At 41.2% G+C, this 27,799-nt stretch overlaps 1 pseudogene; it reads right to left on the reverse strand.

Annotated features, from left to right (window-relative positions):
• Positions 1-18,874: 18,874 nt before the first annotated feature.
• LOC133417983 (ectonucleotide pyrophosphatase/phosphodiesterase family member 7-like) lies at positions 18,875-26,317 on the reverse strand (annotated as a pseudogene).
• Positions 26,318-27,799: the final 1,482 nt, after the last annotated feature.

Below are 27,799 nucleotides of genomic sequence, written 5' to 3' on the forward strand. Positions count from 1 at the left end.
GTTCTTCTTTGTCTCCATCTGTATTGTTTATGGTGGTTGGCAACAAATGTTTCGAGACATTACCGCCATCTACTGTTTTGGAGTGTATTTCAGGTATGCCCATTACCACAATTAAAGTATATATAAAATATAACTATCTATGCTGTAATAAAGATGATTATGATTCTGTATATGGCTGTTTATTTGATTACGGGACTTTTTGTGTCTTTGATGTAAAATTTAAAGAAAAAATATATTTCAATAAATGCTTTTCAATAACCAGCAGTGGGTGTGCCTAATTATAAGTGTTGTCTAAAATTTCATGTTAATATTAGTATATTTAGAAATTTTTTGAGCGGATTTATGGTGGTATTTTACAGTTTTCACCCTGTTCCTAGCACAGGGTTTGGCTATATGAAGCTTTATCTTTCTACTAAAAAAAAAAAAAAGCTAAAATTGTGTAACTTTGACCATAAATTCTTTAAAATATCAATCCATCCATTTCCTTTACCACTTATTCTCACTAGGGTCGCGGGGGTGCTGGAGCCTATCCCAGCTATCTTCGGGCGGGAGGCGGGGTACACCCTGAACAGGTTGCCAGCCAATCGCAGGGCACACGAAACAAACAACCATTCGCACTCACATTCACACCTACGGGCAATTTAGAGTTGTCAATTAACCTACCATGCATGTTTTTGGGATGTGGGAGGAAACCGGAGTGCCTGGAGAAAACCCACCCAGGCACGGGGAGAACATGCAAACTCCACACAGGCGGGGGCCGGGATTTGAACCCTGGTCCCCAGAACTGTGAGGCGGATGTGCTAACCAGTTGTTCACCATGCCAACTCTTTAAAATATAATATAATTAATGATTTCTCATCATCTATACAAAACTTTTTTGTCTTATTTTTACTAAAATATGTCTGTCCCTTAAAGTTGCTGTCATTACCGCCACATTGACTATTTTCAGATCAATAAAGTTTATTAAAGTTTGTCTTGTCACTCAAGAACATGCTAGGGCAGAGAGAAGTCAGATAGTTTGATATTTGGAAGAGTAAGTTTTTTCCTCATTTGTACCCTTAAGTCACATAATATTTTTACCATTTGTCATTACCAAACGACTTGTAGTAATAATGTTTAAAGATTTTCCTTTAAAAACTTGATAATCATATAAAAATGTTGTACAGGACTAGCTAGCTAAAAGAAAAAATTTAGCTAACTCTACCAGCATAGCACAGTTGGCTAAAAACTTTGAAATGTTATTACCATCACATGTCATCACATATTGCAGTGTGGTGGTGATGACAGAAACGAAAATTAAAAGTGCACGAAATCAAATAAACACCCATATCCTAATAATTACTGTCCTCATATACTTTTCCTAACATATGCAGTCGGAGCCATCTCATCCGAAAATGTAATTCTAGAGTGACTCAACTCCATTTCAACGCTTATTTTATCATTCTGAATTTATGTATGGGTTTATTTTTATGTATGTTTTTATGTTCATTATTTTGCACTGATTTCACTGCTATTGTACAGTAATGGTGTTATCACGATTGGAGATAGACACTTTACTGCAAGTTACATAGTGTATGTGCATTTTGCCAAGCAATAAACAGAAAGAAAAAAAAAACACCAATTGATATTGTTTTAATCAGTAGCAGATAGTCAGTTATCCTACAAATCTTACCCATTTGGGTGCTGATCCGAATAAAGGGGTTGATCAATGAATTGTTATAGTCCGCTTCCAACAGGGTCAAGTTGGCCAGTGACCAATCCGATCCAGCAGTTTCAATTGAAAAATGCTTACTGTGTGTGGTATTTGCACATTAATGCCATTTACAGGACTGGAGTGGAACAATATTGATGGCAAGTTCTAATTGTTCAATTAAACAAATCGGATGAACAACTATACATCCATTTTATAGGCTGCTTGTCCTCATTATTACAGGTGGGATGGAGCCTATGTATCTCAGTTGACGGGAAAGAGGCAGGGTACATCCTGGACTACTCGCCAACCAACAGCAGGACACAAAGAGACAAACAACAGTTCACACCTATATATGGACAATTTAGAGGTCTTCAATTAGTAAATTAACATGTATGTTTTTGAGATGAGGGAGGAAGCCACCTGCCTGGGTACCTGGAGAAAACTGGAAAAAGTCACGGGGAGAACAAACTGCAAACCCAACACAGGAAAGCCAAATCCAGGATTCCAATCCTGAACCTCAGAACTATGATGTGGTGACCATGTTTTATTCAAATGAATTGCAGTTTGGCAACTTCAATGTAATGTTGGACCATATGATACACATGGACTGTAAAATTAAGATATTGATCAACAGAAGTCAAATTTATTCTGTATACATTTTTTAAATTACATCTGTTTTGCAGGACTTCCATGAAAAAAAATCCTTGGTCCAGATTCCACCACAAATGTAATATGTCACTCATGTCTAGATGACTCCATCTTTCAGCTTTCTCTGCTGCTGCACCTCCTTCATCCTCTTCTTCAGTGTGTCCTCTTGTGGGGCTGGGCTACAGCAACATCCGTACAGCAGAGCAAAGACAACCAGAGATAGTGCTCCCAGCACAAACACCACCACGACCACGAAACCCCCCAGCGCCCATGGCTCTTGATGCAGACGTACCAGGAACCACTCTATCCAGTCGTCGGGTTGCAGCTGCTCTTGCACACTGCACAAAGTGATAAAGCTTTAGTTGGGAAAGAATCTGGATCTGTTGAGATTAGCACATACTGTAGTCGGAGAGCGTTAGTTCCCACTGATGATAAAATGTTGGCCGTAACAATTAAACATTTGAAAACCGTCATGTTTATAAAGCTGCTGATGCCGAAAACTATTGTCACCCAACACATTCCAGTTCAAAAACTCACCTCTCCACAGCCATGTCCCACTAAATGGTTCTCTCACAGCTCAGTGAGTTTGGACAAAGTGCGACCATAGCTTATGTCAATGGGGAGTTTAGAGCGCGACCCTCTTCATCCAGCAGCAGCTCCCCTAAAACTATTCGACTATCGACAAAATGTTACACTTTCCTGAATCAGCGTGTGACTAGAGAACAAGTCGAGGCCTCCAGCGTTTCCAACACACGCTGTTGTGTGAACATGGCGACGCAAAAGCAACAAAGGTTAATGTTTACTCAAAATATTGACTGGTAAAGTCAAAGGAGGAAGCTGATAATTAACACCACCAATGACCGTGCAGTGTTTTACTGAATCTATGTTGATTTTAACCAGTCATTAGAATATTTGGAATGCACAGTTGGCCTAGTGGTTAGCAAGTCAGCCTCACAGTTCTGAGTTTCAGGGTTTGAATCTTGGCTTTGGCCTTCCTGTGTGGAGTCTGCATGTTCTCCTAATGGGTTTCTACAGGTATTCTGGCTTGCTCCCACATTAAAAAAAAGTTAGGTTAATAATTGAAGGCTTTAAATTGTCTATAGAATGTGAGTGTGAATGGTTGTTTGTCAATATGTTCCCCGGGATTGGCTGATGACCCGGCCTTGGTATACCCTGCCTTTTGCCCAGTCAGCGAGGCTCCACCTCCACTATGACATATGAGGACAAGTAAAAGATGGGTGGATGGATGGATGGATGAATGGATAATACATTGAACATTTTGGATGTTTAAATTGTCCAGGTGCTTTTTAAAATCACATTTTGTAAACCCTAAATCCTGCATGTACAATGAGAAATCTAGAGACTTCTCTTAGTCTCAGTACTAGACCAGGAGAGGGCACTGGCGCTTTACTATGCGCCACATTACTGCGATTTATCCTTTAAAATAAATAAATAAAAATGTTTAATACATCATTTTGTTACAAGTAACACCTTACAGTAAAACTTAATTTGACCAGCAGTTGGGCAAACTGACAAAATGTATTAAAATACAGAATTGAATGCAAAAAAAGTCCGGTTAAATGTAAATTTATTCACGTGGCTTCTTTTGGTTTGAATAATGGCTTTATTAATGAGTAAATTTACTGTATGATCACTGTGGTTTTTATATAACCTTATGCAATGGCTTAAAAGTAAATTATAATTCAGAACTCTCAAAACTGAAAACAAAAAAGAATTACAGTGGAACCTCTAAAGTTGGTTCAGTTGAACGCTCCAGAGGTCTCAAATTTATTTAGGAAAAATTTGTTGTTCTTCTTCTTTTGACCAATCAGAACAAGCAAGGTCGAGAACAAGCCATGATCCAATCGACTATCGAGCTTCCGCTACATTACTTGCTATTTTAAGATATAGGACTTGCAGCTTTTTTTTTTGATGCAATAGATTTTCCAAAACTCAGAAGCACTGAGCCTAACAAGGACAAGTGGTGTTGAGTGGAGCAGGCTTGAATTGTAATCTTCTCCATGCAGGTTTATATACAGTAATCTGCAGCTAGTCCACTAGTTTGATCCCATACCGAATACATGCAAATACTAAAAATATTAGCAATGTGTCATTTTTCTTGTGCTTATCACTTCCAATGTACTCTTTACAGTCTTTTTGTGTGTCATTGTATGTCTGAATTGTGTGACGCATGCAATAGTACAATCAAATTGTGATTTTCATCATAGTTTATTCGTTAAAAAATAAAGGGAAAGCACTCATACAGCCTTAAATACTGATATGAGTCTATAAAATACTGTAATAGATTTTGAATTTGTGACATTTCCCACATTCTCTCCTGATCATCACACATAATGTGTTACTAGAAACAATGCACATGTATAACACAGCAGGGACTGTTAAATCAAAGGTGCATCACCACTTCAGCTATTAGTACTGTTACTGTTTACCTATATAATAATTAAATAATAAAAAAGGTTTATTATGGGAGCATTAAAATATTTGTATGGATACTACAACTTACACATCTCCCCATTTCAGTCAATTGTACAAACACACTCAAAACTTCAAATAATTCCCTCAAACAGCTTCTATGGAAAGAAACTGTAATATTATCATGAAGGGATTATTTAATGAAGTATGTTTTTTGTTTAACACATACAGTATTTAGTGTTATGAATTGGTTTAGTGGCCATTAATGGGCAATGTGATAACCGTGCAGAGGGAGTGCTCAGTATTCAATGCAACATTTCTATGTTATGGTCTCCTTTCTTGAAGAAAAATAGTAACCATTTTGGAATGACTCGGGTACTCCTGCTTCCTCTTTTCACCAATGAATTATGACACACAAATGTTTCATTGTTTTGGTCGGATTCATATGTATTCACTCTCCAAGTGTCCTGTCTGCTGTCTGTGAACACAGTCCTGTATTCAAATGCTGGATTTGTGTCGATTTTCTTTGCCGTGATGCATATCTGCTGGTAATCCCACCGAAACTCTGAAAACAAAGGCCTTCAGTATTATTTTCCCATGTCGTTAATGCTTCACTCATTTATTGTTCTTCTGTTCTTTTTTAATCTTCAAATGGGCTGTAGTGGTTCCACTCTGGAGGCCTGATATTTTCCCTCCACACAGCAGCAGCATTGGAGGCAAGAAATTGTGAACATGGCAAGGAACGTGGCTGAAAAAAGAGAAAGGCCAGATTTTTCAGTGCAAAGGTAACAGAATTCAGTCACACTTTTTATTTTTTTTTTGTTAAACTTGACTTACCGACAAAAAGGATGATCACACAAAAGGCTCCCAGTTCCAGTGGACCGGCTTGTGGCAGCCCTTCCAGCTTGCTCCACACATTCATTAAACCAAACTTCTCAAGCTCCTTATTCACGTCCATGCTGATCCTTGGCTCCACAAAGGCGAAACACTCAAAAGGTCCGTTGGAAATGGGGTAGAGCTCACTTTGCTGGCAAAAGGTAAATATAGAAGAGACTTTGATAGTTATTGGCTCTGAATGTAAAAAGTTATTTTCATCGACAACTCCACCCTTAACTACTAAGTCTACACAATAATTTTGTTCCCCATCCCTGCAATTATCCTCACAGGCTGGGGAAAAAAAATTTTTTTCACCCTTTTACCCTTTTGGTATAGAAACATGTTTTGCTGCTCCTGCTGTATGGTTACATCGCATAGCTCAGACGATATATATAATTTTTTTCCTGCATTTTAGACACACAGCGTCCTCAGCCTAGGTGTTTGGTGTGTAACTATTAACAGGACAGTCTATTTCAAGCCTGGTATTTCAAGATGGATGCCTGTCATTATCATTGGAGCCGCAATGTAGTACCAAACTAGCCCCAAGGCATATCCATAAGGAAATTACATTTCCCTGCATTCAGGTGCATTTCGAATGACAATTCATATAGTGCTACTATTATGATTAACAGTTTGTATGCTAACCTAAGATAGCAACCTGAGTAGAGAAAGTGCCAGGGCCAATTGACACAAGTTGCCCTGTATTCAAGTGATATTTTTCATTTTAAATGAGAATTAATGGAGTCTCCAATTTGGAGACTCTAAATTGCCCGTAGGCATGACTGTGAGTGCGAATGGTTGTTTGTTCCTATGTGCTCTGCGATTGGCTGGCAGCCAGTTCAGGGTGTACCCCGCCTCCTGCCCGATGACAGCTGGGATAGGCTCCAGCACGCCCGCGACCCTAGTGAGGAGAAGCGGCTCAGAAAATGGATGGATGGATGAGAATTGATGGAATGCTAACAGAATTTTTTATACTGTTCTGACACTGCACTTTATTAGATGTCCATAGTGGAGTGGTTACTAACTGCCTCACTATTGTGAGCTTAAGGGTTTCGATCTCGGCTCCGGCCTTCCTGTGTGGAATTTGCATGTTCTCCACATTCTAAAACATGCATGTTAGGGTAATTGAAGACAACTTATACATAAAATGTCCAAAGGTGTAGATGTGAGTGTGAATAAGTGTGCTGCGATTGACTGGCAACCAGTCAGCTGGGATAGGCTCCGGCTCACCCTAATGAGGACAAGTGGTGCCGAAAATGAATAGATTGTGAAGGTGAATTAAATTATGTGTGTATTCTGTAATACATTAGTGAATTTCAGAGAAAGTTAGATATAGAACTCAAATGGGAATCCATACTTTGTTTTAATTAGCAAAGACAACCAGAGATAGTGCTCCCAGCACAAACACCACCACGACCATTTAGTTCTCCTCACTAGGGCCGCGGGCGTGCTGGAGCCTAGCCCAGCTGTCATCGGGCAGGAGGCGGGGTACACCCTGAGGAGTTTCAAGGCACGGGGAGAACATGCAAACTCCACACAGGCGGGGCCGGGGATTGAACCCCGGTCATCAGAACTGTGAGGCTGACGCTCTCACCAGTCGGCCACCGTGCCGCAAAATGCAACCTTATTGTTGTAATAATACGACTTCAGGCTTGTAATATTCCGACTACAATCTCGACAACCTTTGATGTTCAAAATATACAATTTCCTTTAATCTTCAAAATATAGTAGCCTACTTTTTCTTTAAAAAGAAAAAGAAAAGTTTACTTTGCTAAATGGCTTTTTTTTCTTCCTAAATCTCGAAAGTATACATCTTTTAATTTGAAGACATCCAACTTCTTACACGAAACTATACATCCTTAATATTAAGGCAAAAATAAACAACTTTTAATCTTTTCAGTATGGCCCCAATACTCCTTCTTACTGGCCTAGAGTGCCAAACAATACAGAGTATTATTATTATCACCTGTTTTGGCAGTATTTATAGATAATGGATTCTTCGTGGCAATCTGTCCAGCTAGTCGGGGAAAATGTGAACCACCTGCTAAATGTCGTGAGAAGAATACATGAGCTCTGCACACTATGGACACATTTCTTAAGAGGCTGAATAGGAGATAAATGTGCCACTTATTGTTAATTAAGGGGGGAAAACATTAGCTTTTTACATGCATATTGACATGTAAACAAAGCCCACTTTCACTATATAATACTTATGAATGCAAATGCATGGATGTAATACATTTATGTTGATAAGCGGCAGGTTAGGAAGCGCATGCTTACCGGTACCTCTGCAGTAAACTGGTTCCAGTACTCCTAAATGTGGCGCATAAATTTAACCCTCAGTTTTGCAGACCTCCTCTTCAGCACTTCACCCCCCCCCCCCCCTTCTTTCTCTTTCCATTTGCTTATCAAATTAGCTTGCTTGAATTTAGTTGAAGATTTCTGCTGGATTTCTGCAGTTATTTATTTGAGTCTTTTGAGAAGGTCAGCAGCCTTTTTTCCCTGTATGATTGCATGATCTGTTCGTCCAGTGCTGTGTGTTTACTTTCTCGCACTTTTTGTGCCTCTTCTCTCCTCCTTCTTTCTCTCAAGCCTCACCCCCTTTTACCTCCTCCACTTCTTCTCAAAATGACTCTTTCACTGCTGCTCTCACTCCCACTCAGCGTCTGTGCTATGTGTACATCTGAGTGCTTATTCGCTGTTTTTTTCACCCCTCCCTCTTGGTTCCCAGAGACCAGCTGTGTCAGGGCCTCTTATTTTTGTCTTCAGTCGCTGTGGAGGCGAGGCTCCTTCCAAAACGAGCATTGGGTAGTATACTATATGTGTTTATGTCCATCTGGTGTCTTGACAGCTGATACCTGTATTTATTTAACATTTTCAGACTGAGAGTTTTTCTCATTTATTCTCATATTCATGAGAGTTGGTTTAAAAAAAAGAAAAGAAACAATGATCCATTCATGGCGGCACGGTAGTCGACTGGTTAGAGCGTCAGCCTCACAGTTCTGAGGGCCCGGGTTCAATCCCCGGCCCCGCCTGTGTGGAGTTTGCATGTTCTCCCCGTGCCTGCGTGGGTTTTCTCCGGGCACTCCGGTTTCCTCCCACATCCCAAAAACATGCATTAATTGGAGACTCTAAATTGCCCGTAGGCATGATTGTGATTGTGAGTGTGAATGGTTGTTTGTTTCTATGTGCCCTGCTATTGGCTGGCCACCAGTTCAGGGTGTACCCTGCCTCCTGTCCGATGACAGCTGGGATAGGCTCCAGCACTCCCGCAACCCTAGTGAGGAGAAGCGGCTCAGAAAATGGATGGATGGATGGATTGTGCTGGGTCAAATCTCTCAATCCAAGATGGGTTGTTTTATCTGCTCAACCGCTTGGTCTGGAAATGTTTTACCCATTATGGATTAATATTTTGACTTTATACCATAACTTTTCATCCCATCTGACCACATGTCATCACATCACGCTCCCTGTTGGGCTTTTGCCTCCTTTCACTTTACCGATAATTTTTTTCTGTCCGCCATATTGGAAAGTAAGGATGCCGGATGTTCTTGGCTTTCAGGAAAACTCAAACAAGGTAAGAATTTAAGGTTTTAAATGTTGATAATATATAAGGTGTGTTTTATGATACGTGGATATGTATGTTTTAAAGGTTGGACAACAAATTTAACCGATTGATGTAACTCTGCCTGGAGCTAATCCAGTGTAGCATCATTCACAAGACTATGTTTTCCTTAGTTTCTTTTTCACAAATGTAACATGTATATGGCGTTGTTGCCAACGCTAGTTTACAGTCATGTATTGTATGTTAGTACTAGAAGGGTCGTTTTTCAGTAATGCTTGACAATGGACACCACTCTCGAGGCAAATTCAAGATGGAGCGGGGCACGCACACACACACCGAGCTGGCGCTTGCTGCAGAAGCAGAGAGAAGACGACGAAACTCCGTGGACACTTTTTATCGACTGGAATTCACATTACCATAATAAGTTGGATCGACGAAAGATGCACCAACACGTCAGCGTAACTCCGCATGCGAATCATTTCCACATCACGGAGCCTTTGCTGGGGTTGATGTCCGCCGGCGTTCGGCACCGAATAGCCCACACAGATGAAAAGAAATGGCTGACCTGTGTTCTGTGAGGGGTGATGCAAAACAGGCCTTCTTGTAAGACAAGTGTTTACTAATTTCCTTAAACCTTACCATGGTCGTAGAGTCCGTGTGTCCCAGTGATCCAATGAAATAAGTTGTCGGGGGATTTATGCCCCTGCAAGGATAACACAGGGCAAACAGGAGAGACCAGACAAAGAACGCCCCTAAACCCCCTATGATAAATAAAACATTTGGAACACATTCTCTCACCCGGACACAGTTCACTGTAGCCCGTTCTTGAGGCAGGGATGGAGGTGGGGCTCTATGGCGAGTGTCTGGTGGCCACCCCTGCACCCATGGGGACTGGCAGGGCACCGCCAGAAGAGAGGTGCGGCAGTCGTAGATGGGGACCTCGGTGAGTTGATCCTCATCAAGCCGCGATTTTCGAGGCTTCCTGAAGTGGTTCGCAGCCAAGTGTGAAGCGGTTGGGATGAGAATCAGCACCTCCAAATCTGAGGCCACGGTCCTCAGTCGGAAAAGGGTGAAGTGCCACCTTCGTGCGGGAATGAGATCTTGCTTCAAGTAGAAGTATCTTGGTGTCCTGTTCATGAATGAAGAATGAAGCAGGAGATCAACATAGATTGGTCATCATGATCATGATCATTACATCATGTTCCAAGCATTTATATTGCATGACATCATCTGAGAGGACACCTGTGACCCAAGGCGCTGAAACTCTAGATAAGTCAGATGATTCAGCTCTTTGTTTGTTGAGTTTTGTGATTATGATATAATATGATTTAAAAGACTATTCCGTAGTGCATCAACAATTTAGAACACGGGCAGAGACGTCTCAACCTGTTTTCATGAAGGCCATATTTCAGCCTGCAATGTCTAAGCAAGCCATATACCTACTCAATACTGATTTTCCACACATTTTATATTCCCATAAGCCCATTCACAAAGTTTTACCTTTTAAAAAAAGAGGAAACCGATAGAAATATAATAAAAAAAAAACAGTTCATCAGAAAACTATTAGCGATGCTAACATGTACACACCTAATGTGAGTACTTGTCCCGTTAGGGGTCGCCAAAGCGCGTCATCATTTTTCCATGTAAGTCTACCAACTGCATCCTCCTCTCTATCACCAACTGTCCTAATGTCTCCCCTATGAGTACAACTATCAACCTTCTCTTTGGTCTTCCTCTACTTCTCTTGCCTGGCAGCTCCATCCTCATCACCCTTCTACCAATATACTCATGCTCTCTCCTCTGGATGTATCCAAACCATCAAAGTCTGCTCTCTCTAACTTTGTCTCCAAAACACTTAATGTGAGAGCTTGACCATGCAAAATATTTGTTGCTCTGATCCTTTGTTGAAGTGTCCTATGTAATATCCATCCATCCATCCATTTACTGAGCCGCTTCTCCTCACTATGGTCGCGGGCGTGCTGGAGCCTATCCCAGCTGTCATCGGGCAGGAGGCGGGGTACACCCTGAACTGGTTGCCAGCCAGTCGCAGGGCACATATAAACCAACAACCATTCACACTCACAGTCATGCCTACGAGCAATTTAGAGTCTCCAATTAATGCATGTTTTTGGGATGTGGGAGGAAACCGGAGTGCCCGGAGAAAACCCACGCAGGCACGGGGAGAACATGCAAACTCCACACAGGCAGGGCCGGGGATTGAACCCGGTTCCTCAGAACTGTGAGGCTGACGCTCTAACCAGTCTGCCACCGTGCCGCCTGTCCTATGTAATAGGAAAATTAATTTTGTTAGTCTGCTATTTTGGATAAGCAACAGTTGTGGAAATATGTGCAAGCAAGAGTGAGGAGGAAAAGGTGAGAGAGAGTGCACATGTGTGTTTACGTCGAGAGTGAGGAGAAAAATCTAGGGAGCAGGAACAGGTGGGAGGGAGGGAGGTGATGTGGATCTATGAACGTTTAAGTATCTTAAAACTATTACTGCATGAAGAGATGAAATGCTGAAGGGGTTCCCACATGACAATAAACTCCGAGCCATCATACGTAAACTTCCCGAAGGCCCCTGACCACCAGTAGGATATTACAATATTCAATCATATTTATTTTCACCACCAAATGAGTGTTGATGCTTTTGTTAGTTTCATTTTATTTCTCCACAATTTACTTCATAGTCAATCGTTTTTGTTTCCAATCAATACATTTGCTGCATTGCACAGTCAGCTTCTCTGAACTACTGTCACAGTATGAGTTATGTTGCAATTTAAAAAAAAAATACTCGGAATAGTTGAGTAATCTTTAAAAGTAAGTACTACAGTACTTTTGCTCGAGTCATATTTTGACATCAGTAACATTTGATTATGAGGTTCTTCACTTTGACTCTATAGCTGTACTATATTTACATGCCATCATTTTATTTTTTCAGAACACAATTTCCTCTCCTTGAGCCGACACCTTATCGTGGTGGAGGGGTTTGTGTGTCCCAATGATCATAGGAGCTAAGTTGTCTGGGGCTTCACGCCCCTGGTAGGGTCACCCATGGAAAACAGGTCCTAGGTGAGGGACCAGACAAAGCACGGCTCCAAAAACCCCTATGAAGAACAAAATATAGGGATCTAGTTCTCCCTTGCCCAGACACGAGTCACCGGGGCCCCCCTCTGGAGCCAGGCCTGGAGGTGGGGCTCGAAGGCGCGTGCCTGGTGGCCGGAAAGGGTAGGGTGGGTCCCCCTTCCCATGGGCTCACCACCTGTGGGAGGGGCCATAGGGGTCGGGTGCAGTGTGAGCTGGGCGGTGGCCGAAGGCGCGGACCTTGGCGTTCCGATCCCCAGCTACAGAAGCTGGCTCTGGGGACGTGGAATGTCACCTCTCTGGCTGGGAAGGAGCCCGAGCCTGTGTGTGAGGTTGAGAAGCTACGACTAGATATAGTCGGGCTTGACTCCACACACGGCTTGGGCTCTGGTACCAGTCCTCTCGAGAGGGGTTGGACTCTTTTCCACTCTGGAATTGCCCACGGTGAGAGGCGGTATGGGTAAACTTATTGCCCCCCGGCTCGGCGCCTGTACGTTAGGGTTCACCCCGGTGGATGACAGGGTAGCATCCCTCCCCCTTCGGGTGGGGGGATAGGTCCTGACTGTTGTTTGTGTCTGTGCACCAAACAGCAGTTCAGAGTACCCACCCTTTTTGGAGTCCTTGGAGGAGGTGCTGGAGAGCGCTCCCGCTGGGGACTCCATCGTTCTGCAGGGGGACTTCAATGCTCACGTGGGCAATGAAAGGGCGTGATTGGGAGTGGTGTTCTGTTATTGGACTTCTGTGCTCACCACGGATTTTCCATAACGAACACCATGTTCAAGCATAAGGGTGCCACACGTGCACTTGGCACCAGGACACCCTAGGTCGCCGTTCGATGATCGACTTTGTGGTCGTGTCATCGGTGGGGGAAGATGCCAGTCCGACGTGGCAGGCCCAAACGTATTGTGAGGGTCTGCTGGGAATGTATGGCAGAATCCCCTGTCAGAAGGAGTTTCAACTCCCACCATATTGTACTGAGCAGGCAGGACGGGCAGTACCAGCTTCTTATGCTTTCCTAAGTTCCATTCCTGCTTCCATGGCTATAATCACACTTTTCCACTTTGTCATCAGTTTCATCCCTTCTTCGTCAAATTCTTGTGAGATTTGTTGATGTCACCACATGATGATGATGTTTCGGTTTTATCGTATAACTTTCAGAGGCATATGATTGCTGAAGATTTTAATGGAACTCTAAATTGTACCAGTAGCAATCGAATCCAACCATTGCATTCATAGTACTGGAATTTAAATTGAAATCTCGTTTTGACTGATGATATGATGTGACATCATTGGGCACGTGTGATGGCAGCATGTCGGGAGGTGACGGCATAGGCAATCAATCAAATTTTGACTAAAAGTCTATATTCTATCTCTTCCCAGTCTACCACCCTCACGTATGGTCAATAGCTGTAGTCGTGACTAAAAGAACAAGATCAGGAATACAAGCTGCCAAAATGAGTTTCTTTGGGCTGTCCCTTAGCGAGAGCGTGAGAAGCTCAGTCATTCCGGGCGTTCTCGGAGTAGATTTTAAGGTTATACATTTTGACACTACATTTGAATATTTTTTCCATGCAATTGTATTATTTTATTTCCAACAGTCTATTCTCTTCATTTCACAGTGTATCTCTTGGCGACACTGCTTCCATTACTGTTCCTGTATGTGAATGTTCAACTCCCCCCTACCCTCAATTCCAGCCTCTATGTGCTGCCATGTAAATCTAATCTGCCCAGGCCCTTCAGAATCTGGAGTACTGGCCAATGTTATTTAAACTCTATTAGCAACTGGACTGTATCTTTAGCCAATCAAATGTGTCCTTTGACAAGTCTGACGTTTATGGGGCCAGCCAACTGGAACCTTAATGACATCAGCATTTTTCCCTTCTCTGATTGGTTGGTCAGAGCAAAAATATGCCATCTTCGTCTAGCAAAGCAAACTAGCAAGCCGTCATCCTATCCCACATACTGTTGGGTCAATGTCCAGTACAGATTCTGTTACCATGACAACTAGGGGCGGAGCTAGGGGTGGCGGCACTTAGCGCCCCGAACCTGAACAAGCAATTGCAAAATACGATGCACACACGAGCAACAACATAGATTCTATTATCCTTTGTGGAGCTACCATCAAGCCACCAAATTACACTTTGCTAATTCCTGTGTGGACCTGCGGCAGTGGACACATCCCCAAACACAAATATGACACCCACCCCAACTCGTGGACAAACTCACAAAGCGATCAAGTCGTGCCGCTTCTCAGAAGTTAATGCTTTTAGCTAATGTTAATCTGTTAATGCTTTTATCAAATGTTAATCCCAGTGCAGTTCTGCTTACCTTTAGGCTTTGATGTAGTGTTTCACCACTCTGTGTCCAGACTGCAAATGAAGGGGACTAGCGCGACACAACTACTGGCTAATTTAGCCGTACTACACTGGCTTCAATTACTGCAGAAGCACTTTTCAGTTTGCCAAATTCAACCAATATCAATATTCCAGGGGTTAGTTTATATGTTAAAGAACCTTTGCACTGATATCACAATGGATGCTCAAAGTAAAAACACCATTTGGTACATCTCTCATGGCTTTTTTTTTTAAATTTGTACAACACAAAACCTCAACACAAATTCTAATGACTGTTCAGACACCTGAGGTATGGTGAGATCAAACAGAGTAAGTTTTGTTTTAGCCATTTTAGAAGCAATTAAATGAGTGATTTTCTTGTTTTTTTGTTTTGTCCACCCAAACAAGTGCTTGTATCTTATATGAATCCCACCTATCTGTCCATTTTCTGTGGTGCTTATCCTCATTAGGGTAGTGGGTGAACACCCTAGACTGGTCCCCAGCCAATCGTAGTAATATCGATGCAATTTCCCCTAATGCAAGTATGTGATTACCTTTCCTCTAGTTTGCAGGAGCACAAATGTGGTGGTGAAAACCCGTGTTTTCTCCAGTGTTATATTGAGTCTTTGTGTACTGTTTTTGTCCAAGAACCTCACAATTTCCCAACAACCCTGCAATCAGCCCTGCATTCATATCACGTGGGAATTTGTGGAATAAAACTTCAAGCCATACTATATAGTAAAACATTGGGAAAGTACTTGTGTCCTTTCCAGCAGAAGACTTTTTATTATCTTTAAAAAAAAAAAAAAAAAGGGTTCCAGACTGACTCTAAATTGCCTGTAGGCATGACTGTGAGTGCGAATGGTTGTTTGTTTGTTTGTTGCCCTGCGATTGGCTGGCAACCAGTTCAGGGTGTACCCCGCCTCCTGCCCGATGACAACTGGGATAGACTCCAGCACGCCCGCGACCCTAGTGAGGAGAAGCGGCTCAGAAAATGGATGGACGGATGGGTTCCAGACTTTCTACAAAAGATGTAAAAAGGACACATTGTTGTGCACTAGCAGGATGGCTGATCTGTCAGCTAATGCATATAACTGTTTCAATTCAGTAGTACAGAAGAGCAACAGAGGGATCAAATACTATATGCAGCGTTGAGTACATTTTCCTAACGGTAACCGATGCGTGCTGCCTAGTGGTCAAAATGATACGTCTGTTTTGAATCACATGGCCTAGCTGGAGCCTTTCTCCCCAGTAGGTCAAAAGAAGACACAGTTGCCAACATTGTCATCTGCCAACATCTGCAAATCATTTTCTGTGTGCATTCCAATTATAGTAAAAGTAAATACTACAGTTGACACGATTCATATCGCATTTTTATTCAGTGTCTTGAGGTTTTGTGGTCTTAACATATCCCTGCAACCCCTCCAGAGAGACATTTTGTTCAAAATCTCTATTTTCCCTCCTGATCAATTTGTGATCTCATCATACCTCTTAGGTGACCCACCAATCAGTTCAAGTTAAAATGGCACACAAAAAAAGGGTCAGTTACATACCAACTTATGCATTGCACTTAATATACTATATATATAATTTAATTAATGTATTATTGCCATAGCATATTGAAGTCGATACACACAGGAGATAAAGCAATGCTCTTTGAGGTTAAGGTTAAATTGTTCAATTTTCTCAGGATATGTTAGAACATGTATTTGGACAATGAATAGCACACTAGTGTAAAACTACAGCTAGACAAAACATACAAAACAAAACATTAAGAAAGCAAAACTCAGTAATAATCAGATAACTACATTCAAAAGTCAGATGAAAACACAGGAATAATATCACCCAAATTGAAAAGGCGTACACACATACTGATACTTACATACTCTTTTCTGATCAAAGTCAGCGAAGGCCTGATCCTGACCTGAGTGCTCAAAAAGCAGTCGAGATCATAAATGTAAAAACTGTTGCAATATTTACTACTACTGTAGTACTACTAACGTCCTGTGGTGCCATGCTGCCACTTACAGGTCAGTATTGGTACTACGATAGACTTTCGGTTTTGGGAAGGGGACGTGTGATCATCTCGGGTACACTAAAAGAACAGTCAGCACACACACGATAAGCGCGTACCCCGCTTTAGTATATACTTTATTGAAATAAAGGTGAAACGCTGAACTATATGACCCAAATTTAGATGGTGCTGGAAAATAAAATTGTGTTTTGAAATAAAACAAATATCGTAATCACATAGTGTATATATAATACAAATTTTAAAATATTGTTATCATGAAACAATATTATTTTCTAATTAATATGATCTAATATGATTAGTGATGATGATTTATGTGATCTATGATTGATGATCTAATTTTAGACTGGCCTTAAATAATGAATATAATTAATTCTGCAAATTCATTAATGAGACTGGTCAAATTAAGGTTTGACTAGAAATTTGAGTTTTGCACAACATTATTCATTAAAAGATCATATTGTTTCTGTAAAAACATAACTGTTTTCATCCAAATGTATAAAATCTAGCATGCTTGGTATGTAGTCTAAACTTTGGGAAATGGTTTGAAGTCATTTGGGTTTTGCGAGAAGCACCTGAAGGCATCGTGGGCTGCAGCAACAAAAAAACAAAAACAAAAACAAAAAAACAGTCAACCTGTAAGAACACTGCCAGATTTATATTCATACAGTATATTTTACGAGGTGCTATTTGTGTAATAAGCTTCTGACTATGGATCAAAAGATTTTAAGTTGACTCCAGACACTTATTTTCATGCTGTTTGGCTATATGTTCACCTGTTTAGCACTTGTGGTCATGAGTTATGCAGAAAGCCCCTTCTGTTTTGAACTGCAGGATTCTCCAAAACGTTATCTACTTGGTGATCGAAAAAGTAATAGACCTCCCAAATAAGCATTCTCAACCAATACTTATAACTCTAGCTATTTCACAAACAAACAAACAAACAAAAACAATATTGTTAAACTGGAAAGCTATCAATATCAACCAATGGTTAACGATAGAATACATAACACAACAGAAACTCTGGCCTTCCTGTGTGAAGTTTGCAGGTTTCCCCCAGGTTTTCTGTAGGTACTGCTGCCTCCTCCACACATTCCAAAAAACATGCACGCTATAGTCTAAATTGCACTCTAAATTGCCAAACGTATTTTCTCAACTGCCTTGACTCACATATGATTTTAAGTGATATTCCATTCTAAAGCAATATGGTTTTATATGATGTTGGTCTACCCTTTGCAGCTGTAACAGATTGTGCATCAGTACACAAATCAAGGTTCATACAGACATGAATGGGAGAGTTTGATGTGGATGAATTTAACTGGCCTCAACCCTATAGAACACTTTTGGATGAATTAGAGCTGAGACTGAGAGCCAGGCCTTCTCATCCAACATCAGTGTGTAACCTCACAAATGCACATCTGGAAAAATGGTAATAAATTCCCGTATACACACTCCTAAACATTATGGAAAGCCTTTCCAGAATATTTTAAACTGCAACCTTGCACTCACTCACTCTGCACAGTGAATACTTTTGGCAATATAGTGTACATAAACCCGCTAAAGCGTACTGTAGTCCAGTGGCGTCGCTAGGTCTATTTTAGGCAGAACCCCCTAAATCCGATCTCCAGGCCACCTGAAACCCCCCCCCTGGACAATTACTTTTTGGTCAAGAATAAATCTAAATAAAAGTGGATTTCTGCACTCTAGTTTTACTTCTACAAGGTCCCACTCCATGACACTGATTTATTTATTGACCATTTTATTTATTGACCATTTAAGAATTTATGATCTAAATTTTTTTAGATTTTAGTATTGATACAGCATATTTAAATGTAATGTTTGCATGTTTTAATGATGCACCACCAATATGCTCTAAAAAATATTTTATTTGTTTACTTAGTTTGAACCACTGCTGCTCTCGACTTTTAGCCATAGAAAATCCCATATGAAAATGTAGGGATCCTTTTATTCAAATTGAAAAAACAAGAGAATAGAGACAATTTGGATGGGCTCTTTTTCCTCTTAATGCATTGCCAAGGTACAGTATAGGGACTCTATATTGGCAGGTAGACAAAATCAAGCTACATGAACTCGAGTGCAAAAACATGTTTTATGATGATTATTATTATGTTAATTTTTCTGAGTGAGTGCTGGGGCAATCGCATTTGTTAATATGTCCCAAAGTTGCATGGAAGTCCCCCAACACTTCAGGCTTATGTCCTTCTGCACGTGTTGTAGGAAATGGTGACGATAAACACAAGGACGAGGAGCCCAATCACAGAAGCCAAGCCTATCAGCGTCTCCATTTGAGTGTTGCTCTCAGCAGCTAAAAGGACAGGAAAGCATAATGTAAGTACAACAGCAGAAAGACATTTATGTAGAGAGAATAGAGAACACAACCTTTCGCCATGGTGATAAGATATGGCTTTACGGCTGCTATTTCAAGTAATACGCACTGAGCTGATGACGAGTGCGGCGCTCCAGTGGATTGTGATTGCTTATCTTCGCTGTTCTGTTAAGAAGCACCACGTGATTTCAAATCTAGTCGAAGATTTCATGTTCCAAGTACACTGATGTCAAATCATACTAGATTTATTGTGCATAATGATACCCTTCATATTACATTTAAACTTAAAAGGTAAAGTCATCTGTAAATGGATACCTATACATTTGCAAGAAATACATTTCAACATAAACTGGTAATAAAATGTGATCTGACCTTCAAGCCACAGCAATAGACTGTTTTCTTAAACTAATACCACCCAAAGAAATACGTTTCCATGTTTTTATTGAGCATAACATCACAGTGTTGGCTGGAAATGGTGTGCGAAGCTGTTTGTTCTCCGACCTTCAGGTGACAATAAAAGGTGATATTTTTTCGACAGTCTTCATTTCAAAAATACATTTCAGAGATGATAAAATGATGTATGTAAATACAAATGTCCATGCACAACTGAACGTCTTGAATGGCAATATCTAGTATAACTAAGAAATACTGTATAATAAATACAGTATCGTCTTTAGGTTTGTCCCCATTGTTGTGTGGCATCAGAATAGCAGATCTCGGTGGCGTTCTCATACATTAATTTGTTTCAAGTAGCAACTTAACTTTCAAGTGGTGTTCCAAATGCGGTATTACTCATAACTTGCCCTCAAGGTCACTACCTGCATTCTCTTCGTGGAGCAACATGTGTTTGGTTTTGTCCAAGTGTCCATCGTTGCGCTCTGGTTTAATTCCGAGCAGATGGCACATTAGTGGGTACACGTTAACCAGATCAAAGGGATCGACAATCAGGTTTTTATGGAAATCAGGCCCCACGGCACGAAAGAATGCCTTCATATCCATGGCTTCATTATCAAAGCCATGATCTCCTTTGTTGAATTGCAAAGGTAAAAACTGGAGGGACACAGAAATGCAAAGTTTAATTAGAAATAGAATCATGTGCACCTTTACTTGAGCCAGTAAAGCTTCGTCAAGATAAAATCCGTCGTCGGGGAACAACAATGGTTTTGGACGACTTGTCGGGCATCTTACAAATTGTTAATGGCAGCAGTTAAAAAAAAAAAATGATGCAGTCGATTTAGGCCCTAAATCGACTGCATCATTTTTTTTAAGTGGCCCTAAATTTTAAGGCCACTTAAAAAAAACTCACTTTGGGCCCCTTCCTGTTAATGCTGCAAATGAATTATAATTTTATATTTCCTAAATCTCCTGTCAGTCACACATAGGCCCTTATTGTCGTGGCCCTTTGTGTCCACCTGACGCAACCATTCCCACTGCAAATTATGACAGGATTGGCATCAGTCACCGGTAGTGGGAATGCAAGAATTGAAAGAAAGAATTGTGCACCCACAGTCAAGCATTACCACTGACGCAATTGTCTGTCAAACATAAAAAATTTTCCTCGTACTAATATTCTTGCGTTTGTTTTTGTTAAACTTATTAACGAAACAGTAACTGATCCTGAAATCATGGACAGAAAATAAACAATTCAGTATCTGCTCCCAGCCCGAATGGGAAATATTTGTATTGTAGTATATTTATTATGTGTTCTGTTGACTCAACCAGTTTCATAGTCATTAATAATTACATTCTGGGATAAAAGTACTACAAGTCAGTCCAGTGTAGATGTGTGAAGAGTAGAAAGCAGGAGCAGAAATATAAAAAAATAAAAGACAGCCGACTAGGACGGAACTAATCGACTGGCAGCCACTTGCGTCAGAGTGTGATTTCTAGCTTGTGATACAAATTTGCGATGTATGATTGGCTCAGAGTAGAGGATCCTCACATCCAACACGTTGAGAGTTGGTAAGTGAAGATTCACAAATAAAAGATGCTTATAAATTCAAATGCACGTACACAGTGCTGTTTCTTACCCCACATATTACATATCCAGGGTCAGACAAGAGGATGATGGGAAGAAGTCGTGGATGTGAGCTATAATGCAGTCTAGCCGGCACGTCCTCCTTTTTATACACATGAAGGTGAGGGTGGCCTCCCTTTAGAGCCTGGTAGACTGTCTCCAATTTACCTTATTTGGGAAGCAACATTCCAGCAGGGCCATAGTCCAAAAGTTGGAACTGGATATCCCTGAAGCTAAAACCTGGGATTTTAGACAAGGTGATCCTCTGAATGTGTTTATCTGGTAGTATTTTAGCCATCCCGTGGTCTGCGGTGATAATAATGTTGAGTTGGTCAGTGAGACCGTGGTCATGTATCTTGTCCCGGATGTAGCCGACAGTACGATCCACTTGCTCCGCCATCACCCGGAGTTCTGGGGAATCTGGTCCAAATTTGTGTCCAACCTAAAATAGGTTCCCCAAAATACAAGGAGACAAAGTCCAGATCCTGTTTGTGGAACCACCCACCAATCACCTTGTCGATGTTCATCCTCCATTCTGTGGTCATAGATAGGAGGCTCCGCCTGCCTCACATTTACAGTTTCTCCTTTGTATGTTGCAGCTGTGCCAGGGAAATGCAGAGAGCCTGCTTTTAGTCCCTAAAAGAAAATGAAACTTAAGGACACAAAAAAAAACATGGTTACATTTAAATATTTATTCATTAACAGTTATTAATTATGATAAGAAGGAAATATTGATTCTAAATTGGTGATGTCAAATGTGTGGGATCTTACATGCTTGGCTGTCGGATACAATAGGAACAACCCAGTCGTTCAGGTATCTTACACACCCATCTATATATATATATATATATATATATATATAACCCCAATTCCAATGAAGTTGGGATGTTGTGTTAAACATAAATAAAAACAGAATACAAACTGATAAACTTGATTGTTTTTAGCAAATGATCATTAACTTAATTTTTTTTTGGCTGCAACATGTTCAAAAAAAGCTGGGACAGGGTCATGTTTACCACTGTGTTACATCACATCATCTTTTCTTTTAACAACATTCAATAAACGTTTGGGAACTGAGGACAAAATTGTTGAAACTTTGTAGGTGGAATTCTTTCCCATTCTTGCTTGATGTACAGCTTCAGTTGTTCAATAGTCCGGGGTCTCCATTGTCGTATTTTACACTTCATAATGCGCCACACATTTTCAATGGGAGACAGGTCTGGACTGCAGGCAGGCCAGTCTTGTACCCACACTCTTTTACTACAAAGCCACGCCGTTGTATCACGTGCAGAATGTGGTTTGGCATTGTCCTGCTGAAATAAGCAGGGGCGTCCATGAAAAAGACGTTGCTTGGATGGCAGCATATGTTTCTCCAAAACCTCTATGTACCTTTCAGCATGAAAGGTGCCTTCACAGATGTGCAAGTTACGCATGCCATTGGCACTAACACAGCCCCATACCATCATAGATGCTGCCTTTTGAACTTTGCGTCCATTACAGTGGGGATGGTTCTTTTCGTCTTTGGCCCGGAGGACACGACGTCCACAATTTCCAAAAACAATTTGAAATGTGAACTCGTCGGACCACAGAACACTTTTCCACTTTGCATCAGTCCATCTGAGATGAGCTCGGGCCAAGAGAAGCCGGCGGCATTTCTGGGTGTTGTTGATAAATGGCTTTTGCTTTGTATAGTAGAGTTTCAAGTTGCACTTATGGCTGTAGCGCCGAACTGTATTTACTGAAATTGGTTTTCTCAAGTGTTTCTGAGCCCATGTGGTGATATCCTTCACACATTGATGTCGGGTTTTGATGCAGTGCCGCCTGAGGGATCGAAGGTCACGGTCATTCAATATTGGTTTTCGGCCTTGCCGCTTACATGCAGTGATTTCTCCAGATTCTCTGAACCTTTTGATGAATTTATGGACCGAAAATGATGAAATCCCTAAATTCCTTCCAATTGTACGTTGAGTAACATTGTCCTTAAAATGTTCGACTATTTTCTCACGCACTTGTTCACAACGAGGTGAACCTCGCCCCATCTTTGCTTGTGAATTGAGCGATTCAGGGAAGGTCCTTTTATACCCAATCATGGCACCCACCTGTTCCCAATTAGCCTGTTCACCTGTGGGATGTTCCAAACAGGTGTTTGATGAGGATTCCTCAACTTTCTCAGTCTTTTTTGCCACCTGTCCCAGCTTTTTTGGAACGTGTTGCAGCCATAAAATTCTAAGTTAATGATTATTTGCTAAAACAATCAAGTTTATCAGTTTGAACATTAAATATCTTGTCTTTGTAGTGTATTCAAATTAAATATAGGTTGAACATGATTTGCAAATCAATGTATTCTATTTATGTTTAACACATATCCAACTTCATTGGAATTGGGGTTGTGTATATATATATATATATTGTAGATGAATTAGGATAAGCGGTATGGAAAATGGATGAATTGATGTATTAAATTATAAATTAATATGACAATAAGAGAAAATGAAGGTTTATTTGCTCTGACAGACATTTTTCAAGCGGCACGGTGGCCGACTGGTTAGAGCGTCAGCCTCACAGTTCTGAGGACCCGGGTTCAATCCCCGGCCCATACTGTGTGGAGTTTGCATGTTCTCCCCGTGCCTGCGTGGGTTTTCTCTGGACACTCCGGTTTCCTCCAACATCCCAAAAACTTGCATAAATTGGAGACTCTAAATTGCCCATAGGTGTGACTGTGAGTGCGAATGGTTGTCTGTTTGTATGTGCCCTGGCAGCCAGTTCAGGGTGTACCCCGCCTCCTGCCCGATGACAGCTGGGATAGGCTCCAGCACACCCGCGACCCTAGTGAGGATAAGCGGCTCAGAAAATGGATGGATGGATGGAGGAGCACATTTTTCATGTCAGTAAAAGTACTGAGACATCTCACTCACAGGTATGTTTTGTTGTGCAAGTTTACACTATATTGATTTTTTTAAACAACAGGAATAGTTTTGAATGTCTATGCTCTATTTCAGATTTGGGTTTGCTCACAGGCTACATTTTATGGTTAGAGGTGTAAAAAAACATGAAAACCATGGAGTTGTTTGTGGAAATCAAGCAATTGTTCAGCTAAAAAGAGGGAATATCAATCACACCACTGCTTGAAGAGAGGAAGAAGAAAAGCACTTTTTTTTTTACTGCGCGACAGACGTTGAAGAGGTAGATCTAAGAGAACAGAAACATCTGATTACGAAAACATTTTGAGAGCTGTCAAAAAAAAAAAGAGTCTAAACCAGCTGTTCGCGACATAAGATGCAACCTTGAAAGGGCAGGAGTGAAGAAGACTGTTTGCAGAAGACTTAATGAAAAAATGTAAAGAGGCTGATCAGAAAGAGCAATAGGAAGGCAGGCCAGGCTGGAATTTTCCCAAAAGTACTTCCACCTAGTGGGAGTAAGAAGAAAAACAAGCAAATCTTCAGGATTGTGAACAAACAAAACGATATCTGAATAAATCTGTCTCTGTGTTGTTATCCAGATAGGTAAGCTGCCATTGTCCCAGTAGGAATCAACAAACTGAGCTGCATGGTACTGCTTCTTCTCCTGAGTAGTCGTGTTGAACCAAATGTTGTGGATTACCCCATGATCCATCCATCCATCCATTTTCTGAGCCGCTTCTCCTCACTAGGGTCGCGGGCGTGCTGGAGCCTATGCCAGCTGTCATTGGGCAGGAGGCGGGGTACACCCTGAACTGGTTGCCAGCCAATCGCAGAGCACATACAAACAAACAACCATTTGCACTCACAGTCACACCTACGGGCAATTTAGAGTCTCCAATTAATGCATGTTTTTGGGATGTGGGAGGAAACCGGAGTGCCCGGAGAAAACCCACGCAGGCACAGGGAGAACATGCAAACTCCACACAGTCGGGGCCGGGGATTGAACACGGGTCCTCAGAACCGTGAGGCTGACGCTCTAACTAGTCGGCCACCGTGCCGCCGATTACCCCATGATTCTCTATGTAATTTCCTGGGTAGGGAATGGGAAAGATACACACGAAGCACCATAATGAATGTTAATCCCTTGAGCCATCAATGAAATTTGACCACTTTTTATGTGCAAGGTCACAGCCAAAGCAAACAAAAAAAACCATGCACTAAAATATGTTCAACCACCACTGTAAACGATCTGCAACATTTGCAAACTAGTAGTTTGCAAGGATGGCCGACTGGTTAGCATATCTTCCTCACAGTTCTGGGGACCGGGGTTCAAATCCCGGCCCCGCCTGTGTGGAGTTTGCATGTTTTCCCCGTGCCTGGGTGGGTTTTCTCCGGGCACTCCGTATTCCTCCCACATCCCAAAAACATGTGTGGTAGGTTGATTGAAGACTCGAAGTTGCCCGTAAGTGTGAAAGTGAGTGCAAATGGTTGTTTGTTTCTATGTGCCCTGCGATTGGCTGGCGACCGGTTCAGGGTGTACCCCACCTCCCGCCCGATGATAGCTGAGATAGGCTCCAGCAGCCCGTGACCCTACTGAGGATAAGCGGTAAAGAAAATGGATGGATGGATGTATAGTTTGCAAGGAACTAACAAAACAAAATGAGTTTAAATAGCTCTAAATATCATAATTCAGTCAATTCTATTGTAATTGGCCATATGTTGGAAGAAATGTAATCTTTCTGTAATCTAATTGTAATTTAGAGAGTTTTCCAGAGCATACTATAATATGGTTTTATGGATTACTATGAATAATACCAAAAAAGTCAGATGTTAGAATAGAAATACTACAAGAATGAATCATTAGGTAAAACCAATTAGCTTAATTGTAATGTTTCATTGTTGCTTATTCTTTCTATAACCCTTACCAGTAAATGAAGTGAACTGTGTATTTAGAGTGATATGTGGGAAATATGGACTTCCTTGTGACAAATTTGCATTCTTTTTAGCCTAAAGAAATGAAAAACTGCTGAAGTACAATGTTATGAGTTAATCTAAAGTCATACTGTATACATAAAACTGTATCTATTGTTAAAAAAGAAATACCTGTAAGAAGTGAGCAGGGCTAGTGATAGTGAGAAAAGGCGGTGTGACATAAAGTGCCTTAACACCATCTTCAGCCATTTTATCCAGGTTGGGGGTTTCAATATCCCGGTCATAATCCCAGCGGAAGCCATCGAAGGAGATGAGCAGCAGTTTGTTCCTCCTGGGAGACCCACTCAAGACAGACTGCTGCCCAGAAACAGAATCCCATGTTGGAGCAGGAGTGCAGGGTGGATAAAAAAATGCAGCAATAAACTAAGCAAAGCGACAGTGTTACTAATCGGTTTGACATTTTTATGCCGGAAATTGTCTGGTTGTGCAAATATGAAATCTCTCGCTAGTGTGCTACATCAAGGGCACACCCCTCTTAACTCCATGTATTTCTTTTGAGAATATTTGTCAGCACAAAGATCAAACATATTTAAATCACTTTACTATGTAACTGATAATTGGAGATAATGAAAGACCTTTAACCTGTGTTTGTAACATTAGCGATCGCTTACCAGATATTATCTCTCTCTCTCTCTCGCTTACTCTCACTCTAGGTTGTTTCAAAAGTCACTCATAGCTTCCATCCATTTTCTGAGCCGCTTCTCCTCACTAGGGTCGCAGGTGTGCCGGAGCCTATCCCAGCTATCATCGGGCAGGAGGCGGGGTACACCCTGAACTGGTTGCCAGCCAATCGCAGGGCACATAGAAACAAACAACCATTTGCACTCACAGTCACACCTACGGGCAATTTAGAGTCGTCAGTTAACCTACCATGCATGTTTTTGGGAAAACCCACGCAGGCACGGGGAGAACATGCAAACTCCACACAGGCGGGGCCGGGGATTGAAACCCGCTCCTCAGAACTGTGAGGTAGACGCTCTAACCAGTCGGCCACCGTGCCGCTCACTCGTAGCGTTTTAGTATTTATTGAAAATTTTATGTGGATGAAATTCAAAACAATCCATTCAAAACCCACATACTACTAACCTACTCATGGAGAATATTTGTAGTTCCATCTTTAATTTGGAATGTTTTGTTCCAGCCTCAGAACGAAGTTATATTGACTTTAGTTTTAATCGGTGTGTGATTAAAAATGGTGTTTGAATAGGTTTATTTGTGCTTTTGAATGTAACCGCTGTGAAAAAAATAAATAAATCATTCATTGGTGCCAAGATTATTTGCAAACTGAAAAAAAAGTGTATTAACTGAGGTAATTATTTTTGAGAATTTTGTGTGTAATTGTTCGTAAACCACAGCTATCGATTGATCGATCTGTCTCTCTGTCTGGCTAGCTATATACAGGCAGGGCATAGATGTTTGGCCTTGGAGGAGGTCTGCAGAAACATTGTCTTCCAATCTACACACATGCTCACTGGATTCATCGGGCATGCGGTCAAGGGAGAGATGTCATTGAGTGCATGCGTTGGGGATTGCGGTGACAGCACGGTGTTATAAAAATGGCACAATGGTCATTAAAATAAATCAACGATGTTTCACACGTGGATTCAATAAAGACTGGACTTTGTAATCTTAATGAAGGTATAGGAGGGCTGTTTTTGTGTGCTTGATAAGGTTTATTGAGGTAGGACATTAGAATATAAGTGGTATGCAACTCTCGCGAACAAGTCTAAGTTGGAGACATAAAAAAAAAAAAAAAAAAAAGGGGAAATCAAGTACTTAACTCTCCGCTTTTCATTGAGACATTGCTCCGGAAAATACACGGAACTGTTTATATGGTTAGAAAGCGATTTTGCTACTAAGATATGTTAGATATGAAGATACA

This window comes from Phycodurus eques, chromosome 19 (genome assembly GCF_024500275.1).
Source record: "Phycodurus eques isolate BA_2022a chromosome 19, UOR_Pequ_1.1, whole genome shotgun sequence".
Lineage (NCBI taxonomy): Eukaryota > Metazoa > Chordata > Actinopteri > Syngnathiformes > Syngnathidae > Phycodurus > Phycodurus eques.